General features: G+C 38.7%; 1 long non-coding RNA gene across 2 annotated transcripts in view; it reads left to right on the plus strand.

Annotated features, from left to right (window-relative positions):
- LOC147917342 (uncharacterized) overlaps positions 1 to 7523 on the plus strand; it is a 59662-nt gene extending 52139 nt beyond the window's left edge. For both annotated transcript variants that reach the window (XR_015552018.1, XR_015552019.1), the window contains one exon: positions 7168 to 7523. This is a non-coding gene — a long non-coding RNA (uncharacterized LOC147917342). The remainder of the gene's footprint in view (positions 1 to 7167) is intronic.
- The last annotated feature ends 323 nt before the right edge of the window (positions 7524 to 7846 follow it).

Here is a 7846-nt window from a genome sequence, read left to right on the forward strand (position 1 = left end):
CTAGGAAATCACTGTAGAGTAATAAAAAAGAAACACCAAAATTTAAATAGCAGGCATCAGTAAAAAGAAGACAAAAAAGGAGTGGTCAGAGAAATTGTCTCTGCAAACAAGGGAGGCAAGAATTTCAAGGAGGAAGCAGTCCACAGCAGAAACAGTAGATAATTTAATTAAGGTAAGAGCTAAAAGGAACTCAAGGGATTGGGAAATAGGAAAGTCTTCGATGAGTTTTGCCAGAGAAATGTGAGAACCTGAGCTATAAAGGAAAGTAGCTGGAGATTGAGGAGAAATTGGGATGAAAGAAATGTAGCCAGAGATTGAAGACCACTCTTTTGTGGAACTTGGCTGTGAAAGAGCAGAGGGGAAGAGGAACAGGGAGGCCAGCTATGAAGTGGGTGCAGAATTGAGGAAGAGTATTTTATTTATTTTCTTATAGTGAGACACTCTGTTTTATAGGAAAAGGAGGGTGATATTGAAATACAGTTTTTAAGGAAACGATTTATGAAACAAAATATTGCACGAGAGAGTAGAGGATCTGCTTTAGAACCGAGAAGAATTAACTTTTAGTGGAGGAGCAAACTCTTGAGACGGAAGAAAAGAGAAATGTGTCATGGACTGGTTACACATCTGTTCACCGCAGTTCTCCTCTGTGAGGTAGGAGATATAGTCACTGCTAAGAAGCAAGAGGATGTGAAAAGTAGCCACTTGATCTCAGCAACTTTACTGATCTATATCTGATGGTGCAAAACCATAGTGGTTTTACACGTCAAGGGTTCGTGGTTATGAGGACTTGATCCACACATAAAATATTTGAGGCTGTGACATTTCTGCAGATGTGTGCACATGGCCTGGTCTAGTCTCTCCTGAACCAGAAGTAGGGGTGCAAGGCCAGTGGAGGTTTGAAGGTTAAGGATGTGAAAGGAGCTGGGACAGCAGGTGAGATCCCCTCTGAGTGTGAACATCAGGCCATCATGGGGACTGATTCTTCTTTGATGGAGGCCTTGACAGCACCTTCTTTTTGCCATTGGAGTGCATTTAGGAATCACGACAATTCTAGGCGCTACCTGATAATGCTTGACTGTACCTCATATTTGAGTTTTTAAATGCTTTCAAATAACCATCTAATTTTGAAAGGAATGAGAACTTTTGGGGGAGGGGTGATGTATGGAATTTTCTATTGTTAAAATAAACAGCTATGCCATCCCTATAGTTCTCACTGGCTAATAATTAAAACGTTTTAAAGTATATATTTATCCAATGTATTTAGCATATATTCTATAGGTATATTTGGTTTAAATCAATAGATTATAGCTGTGGATGATTCTTTACTTCATATATCTGTGAACATATAATTATTTCCTACTTTTAGTGGTACTGAAACTTTCTTTAGTGTAACATACTTTTTTAGTCTTTAATTTTGTTATTTTGCCTTTGCCTGTTGTCCTTCTGAGTTAACAGCATTCCGGACACAAAGTAAGCACTGAATAAACACCTGCGGATTGACTGACCCGGTTCCCAAAGCAGGATGCTCCAGTCACAGGATCAAATCAGGAAAATGATATTGCCAATTTAAACCTGTCTTCCCGGTTGCTCTATGCCACCCATTCTTGGCTAAGCTGTGTGTGTGAGCAACCTGGCTCGCAGCCTTGCTCACCGGCTTTAGGAGTGGAGGAGGGAGAAGTTACTAAAGTAAAGAAATCTCTAGCTGGGGTTTTCTTTTTCTCCAGCTGCTAATCTTAATTACACTGTCAACCTAAGGATATCACAGGTACACACCTTTTTTTTCGTTTTCTACTATGCTTCATTATCAGATACAAAAATTCTTGGGGCAAGGCTACCGGGGTCAAGCTATAAGTGTAGGATGAGAAATTGTTCAAGGCAATTACATTTGAACACCTATCTTTTTATAGTCCATTAAAAAGAAGTTTTTGGGTGTTTCTATCATAAATAGTAAGCCGAGGGCTTTCCCTTTCTATGTATTTCTGGCAAAGCCATGCTATGTATTACTCTGCTGTGTTGTATTTTTAGCACATTGTTTGATTTAAAATGTTATTGATTTTTCTTAGAAAGTTTTTATTATTCTGTTTAAAATGTAGTTTTAAAAACTTTGCCTGTTGTTTCATGTGCAAATTTTTTTTTGAATCACATATGGCTTTTAAAAAACAATGTCTCGAAGGCTAAAATTTTCCATGAGAATGTGTCTAGAATACAGTGGTATACAAGACAGACTAGATTCTTGTCCTCACAGAGTTTATCTTCTAGTGGGGAAGATATTTTTGAAAAACAAGTAAAATGATAAATAGATAATTTTAGGTGGGGATAAGCATTATGAAGAAGAATAAAACAGAGGGAGAAGATAGAGTGATGGGGCACAATTGGCAGTGGCAGTTGCTGTTTTGGACAAGGTGATCGGAGAAGACCATTGGGAAGAGAGGATTTTATTCAGAGATGAGAACGAAGGGAGGGACTGAGATGTAAGAAGGACTGGGAAAGCTGACTCAACCAGAAAGCAAGCAAGCGCACAGCCCTTGAGTTGGAAATGTACTGGGCACGGTGTACTCAAAGAATATCAAGAAGGGCCAGTGTGCTGGGTGCTAAGTGAATGTGGGAGAGGTTGGTCACAGACAAATTAGGATAATGTTGGGCCCTTTAGGTAATGATGAGAATTCTGGGTTTTAATCTGTGTGTGAAGGTGGGGAGTTGTATTAGTCAGCTTGAGCTACAGACTGGGTGGCTTAAACAACAAAAATTTAGTTTCTCACGGTTCTGGAGGCTAAGGCCCATTTTGAGTTAATTTTTGTGAGTGGTGTAAGATGGGGTCCAATTTCATTCTTCTGCTTGTAGTTATCCAGTTTTCCCACCATTTATTGAAGAGACTATCTTTTCCCCATTGAGTATTCCTGTCTCCCTTATCAAATATTAGTTGACCGTATATGTGAGGGTTTATTTTTGGGCTCTTGATTCTGTTCCATTGGTCTGTCTATTTTTATGCCAGTACCACACTGTTTTGATTACTGTAACATTGTAATATAGTTTGAAATCAGGAAGTGTGATGCCTCCAGCTTTGTTCTTCTTTCTCAGGATTGCTTTGGCTGTTCAAGATCTTTTGTGGTTCCATACGAATTTTAGGATTTTTTTCTATTTCTGTGAAAAATGCCATTGGAATTTTGAAAGGGATTGCATTGAATCTATAGATGGCTTTGGGTAGGATGGGCATTTTGACAATATTAATTCTTCCAGTCCATGAACATAGGATATCTTTCCATTTGTTTGTGTCTTCCTCAATTTCTTTCATCAGTCTTATAGTTTTCAGTGTACAGGTCTTTCACCTTCTTGGTTAAACTTACTCCTGGTTATTTTATTGTTTTTGATGCTATCATAAATTGTTTATTTCCTTTTCAGATATTTTGTTGTTAGTGGTATCTCTTCTTATAAAGACACTAATCACATTGGATTAGGGCCCCATCCTTATGACTTCACCTAATCTTAGTTATTCTTTAGAGGCCCCATCTCCAAATATAGCCATACTAGGGGTTAGAGATTCAACATATGAATTTTGGGAAGATAAAAACAGTCCATAACAGCAATGATATGATCTGACTTAAATGTTTAGAATATCCCTTTGACTGCTGTGTACCAAACAGACCATATAGAAGAAAGAGTAAAACAGAGAGACTAGTTATAAGTCTAAGGCAATGGTTCAGGTGAGAGATAAGAAAGACTCTGAATAGAATGACAGTGGTGGAAATTGGGATGATATGTGGATTCAGATCACATTTTGAAAGCAAAGCTGTAAGGATTTGCTAAATGTGGGTGGATAAAAGAATGAGAGGAAGTAAGAAAGAAAAGACCATAGTTTTGGGTCTAAGCATCATAAGCTAAGATAGAGAGGACTAGGTGAGGAAAGGAGTCTGGTGGGAAAATCAAGAATTATATTTTGGACATGTTAAGACTGAGATGCCTATTAGTCATTTAGTGATTTGGAATAAGCAGTTAGATGAATATTCAATTTGTGGTATGTTGATTCATAACCAACTTTTATAAAAGCATCTATTTTAGGAAGGTTACTTATTACTTAGTTAAAAGCACTTGAAATTAACTCTAGTTGAATTAAGCAGTACAATAGCATATTGAATAGCTCACAGAATCATTGGGAGAGCTGAAGAATCCGGCCTAAGTAATCAAGAAAATTTCCCCCAAACACCCCAAATCAGAACTGGCACTGAGAAGAAAACTGCTAACCATATTTCAAGATGATATTGCCCCCACCTGTGCTTGAACTACCAACATTTCAGTTTTCATACTGTCTGGAGACCAGCCAGCCTCCTGGTGGCCTGTTGATTATATTGGACTCCTTTCATAATGGAGGGTGCAATTATTTTGGAACAGATGATTAGACGATTATTCTGTATTTGTATTTGCTTTTCCTGCCCACCATGTTTCTGCCAGAATTACCATTCATAGATTTACCAAATATATTCTGCATCATGAAGTACCATACAACATAACTTATTTCATGGTGAAGGAAGTAAGAAAGTGGACTAATGTTGATGGGATTACTGGCTTAACTATGCATTCCCATTTTCCAGCAGCAGTTGACCTTACAGAATTTTGGAATGGCATACCAAATATTCAGTTCTGGTGCCAGCTAGGAGACAACACTGTGTGAAGTTGGGGTACTAGTCTATAAGATATGGTATATGCCCTGACCCAGTGACCATTTATAGTACTGATGCTTCCATAGCCAGAATACATGAAGCTGATAAGCAAGGGGCAGAACTGGGAGTGACATCTCTCACAAATTTGTGTCATGCACAAAAATTTTGCTTCCTACTCCAGTCCCTTTAGGCTCCACGGGTTTAGGTGTCTTAGTAAGCAAGGGAGGGCTGCTTCCAAAGGGCATCAAGCAAAGATTGGTATGATTGAATTGGAAGATGACATTGCCACTTTCCCATTTCCAATTCTGAAACCACATGATGAATAGTCAAAAAGAGGATTATGGTATGACAGGAATGATTGATCCTAGCTATCATGGGGAAATAGTGTTGCTATTACACAATGGAATCAAAAAGGTGTTAATGGAAACTCAGTGATCTTCTTTTTTTTTTTTTTTAAAGATTTTATTTATTCAGTTTTTTCCCCCCAAAGCCCCAGTAGATAGTTGCATGTCATAGGTTCACATCCTTCTAGTTGCTGTACGTGGGACTCGGCCTCGCGTTGGAGGGAGAAGTGGTGCCTCGGGGCGCTCCCGGGATCCGAACCCGGGCCACCAGCATCAGAGCGCGCGCACCCAACCGCCAAGCCACGGAGCCGGCCCGACTCAGTGACCTTCTGAGGTGCCTCTTAATACTGCCATTTCCAGTGGTAAAAATTAATGGAAATCCACAACAATCCAACACAGAAAAGATGGTCAAGGGGTCAGCTTTCTCAGGGATGAAACCCTTGGCTGAGGGCAAAAGAAACATGAAATTGATAGTAGAGGAGGCAAGTCAACACTACAAATACAGCACCAAAGATGAGTTGCAGAAATAAGGACTGTAGCATCTACCCATATTTTCTTTGCTGTGTAGCTATATTTTATCAGGTTTTCCTACATTTTCCCTCCATTTCTCCTGTGATTTATATAGTGTATTTTAGTGGTAGTTAACTTTACATGTACTAATGTACATAGTTTATAGAATATTGAGACAAGACCATGACACAACTCCAGGAGAATTGGATATCTTCCAGAAAGTCTGGATTTCAATTGGATTAAGACTTCAGTTCATTCCCTTTAAATGGGGAAGATAGTTACTTTAGGTTAAGTGGGAGCATTTTTTTCTGGAACTTTAAGTATGAGGAGAAGCTTGTAAGTTGATATTGGGCTGCCCAAGGTTTGGCTTATAATGGACATTTGTGATTCATTTTGGCTACATAGCAACCAAGCCCCTTTCTATATTTGGAGAATTCTCCTCTTAGGAGTCTTGGTGTGGGGCAAAGAGACTCTATTGCTATAGAGGCTGAGAATCTTAGACACTTAGCAGCTTCCCTTGAAGATAGAACTCTCTCATGAGACTTAGGTTCTGAGCTGGACTTTGACCAAGGAGTTAGTGATGCAAGAAACCAAGAACAGCATTCTTTCTGTGTGTGACCGTGGCAATGACAACAAATATTTCCTTATGAAAAACAAGGTTGAGACTTAGTTTGGAGCTTTTCCTTTGGATTCTTAGCCTGAAATTGGGCTCTCTAGTCCTCCCAGTGCATCTGTAAACTCTCTAATATCCTTTTAATAAACTCCTTTTGTGCTTAACTCTAGCCAAAATTGTTAAAAATCAAGAATCTCAACTAATATCGCATCTGTTGTGGTGGTCTCCAACATTGTGCCATTGTTATAAATCCCTTTTAAAAATGCCTTTCAAACAATCCCTTTTTTAAAAAATCTGTTTTTAAAAGTCAGTCATGAACTTCATAATTTAAAATTAAGCAAAATGCATTTATTAAGTCTGTGCAACTTTAGCTCAGATAAAATTATAATATTCATCAGTTAAAAAATATTCAAAATAACATATATGCCTTTCATTGCTACTTTTAGGAGCTGTAGGTTGAGGATCACCAGGTTGAGATAAAGTGCACACTGTGCGATAAAATCTTATTAATTCAAATGAAAGGGGAGGAAGGAGTATGTCAATGTAGAACACCAATTTTTAAAAACATGAAGTTTTATAATTTCCAAGTACTTATAGCAATTAACTGCATCTAAAGCATTACTAGAAATGCTAGAAATCTACTAGAAATTACTAGAGATCTGCCAAGCAAGATTAACAGACTACATGACCATGTAATCAAGTTTTGTTTTGTTGGAAGGGACCTGTATTATTCAGGATTTTTTCTGTTTCAAATAATAGAAACTCAATTCAAACTGGCTTAAATAAAAACAGGATTGTGTTGGCACACAGAATTGAAAAATCCAGGGTTAGTCTGGCTGAAGGCATTGCTGCATTGTGGGGGTTAAAATAAAACGCCAGGACTGAGTCTGCCTCTCTCCACTGCTTGGCTGTACTTCCCTCTGTATTGGCTCCATTCTCAGGCAAGCCCTCCCCTATTACTAACAAGATGGCTGCCAGAAGTTTCAGGACTACATCTTATCCTTCCAGCAACCCCGTCAAAAAAAGAATTTCTTTTTCTCAACAGTTTCTAAAAGAGTCTTAGGACTGACTCAGATTTACCCAGCATCATGACCCATGTACCATTTTTGGCCAAGAAGATGAGAGGCACTGAATGCCTATATCAGCATCACATTCCCATTGCTGAAACCTGAGGATGACTTCAGCTCTATCAGACCTCAAACCTCATGGAAGTGCAAGAGAGGTGGTTCAACAAAGAACGTTGGGATGCCATAACCAGAAGAAGGAATAGGGTGCTGGCCATGCAGAAATAGCAGCCATTTCACTGGAGGAAATTCCCAGCACCACCTGGAGCATCAAACTCCTCTGTAACACCACTGATTGGGACTGAGCTTTGACTTGTACACTCCTTGTGTTGATGTACTTTCTTTCTCACTTGGCAATCTATTCTGTTGCCAATAAGTATTAAAGTTGTTCCTTACAGTGAATTCAAATTTGTTTCCTTGGATTTTAAAAACATTGATCTGTCTATGCTCTGCTCTCCGGAGTACAGTATTTGCCCCTTCCCACTTAAAAATGATGCTCCCTCAAGTGTTTGAGGTCAGATATCATGCAAATCATGTTTCCCATCCAGTGTTGTTGTTTCTTCAGCCATTTCTCAAATGACACATCTTGCATGACCTTCACTGTCTTGGACACTTTTCCTCAAAACATTTTCTTGTTTGTCTATGTTTCTTTTACTAAGG

The sequence above is a fragment of the Ceratotherium simum genome, chromosome 4, assembly GCF_057802395.1.
Source record: "Ceratotherium simum simum isolate JZ-2026a chromosome 4, ASM5780239v1, whole genome shotgun sequence".
In the NCBI taxonomy this organism is placed as follows: Eukaryota; Metazoa; Chordata; class Mammalia; order Perissodactyla; family Rhinocerotidae; genus Ceratotherium; species Ceratotherium simum.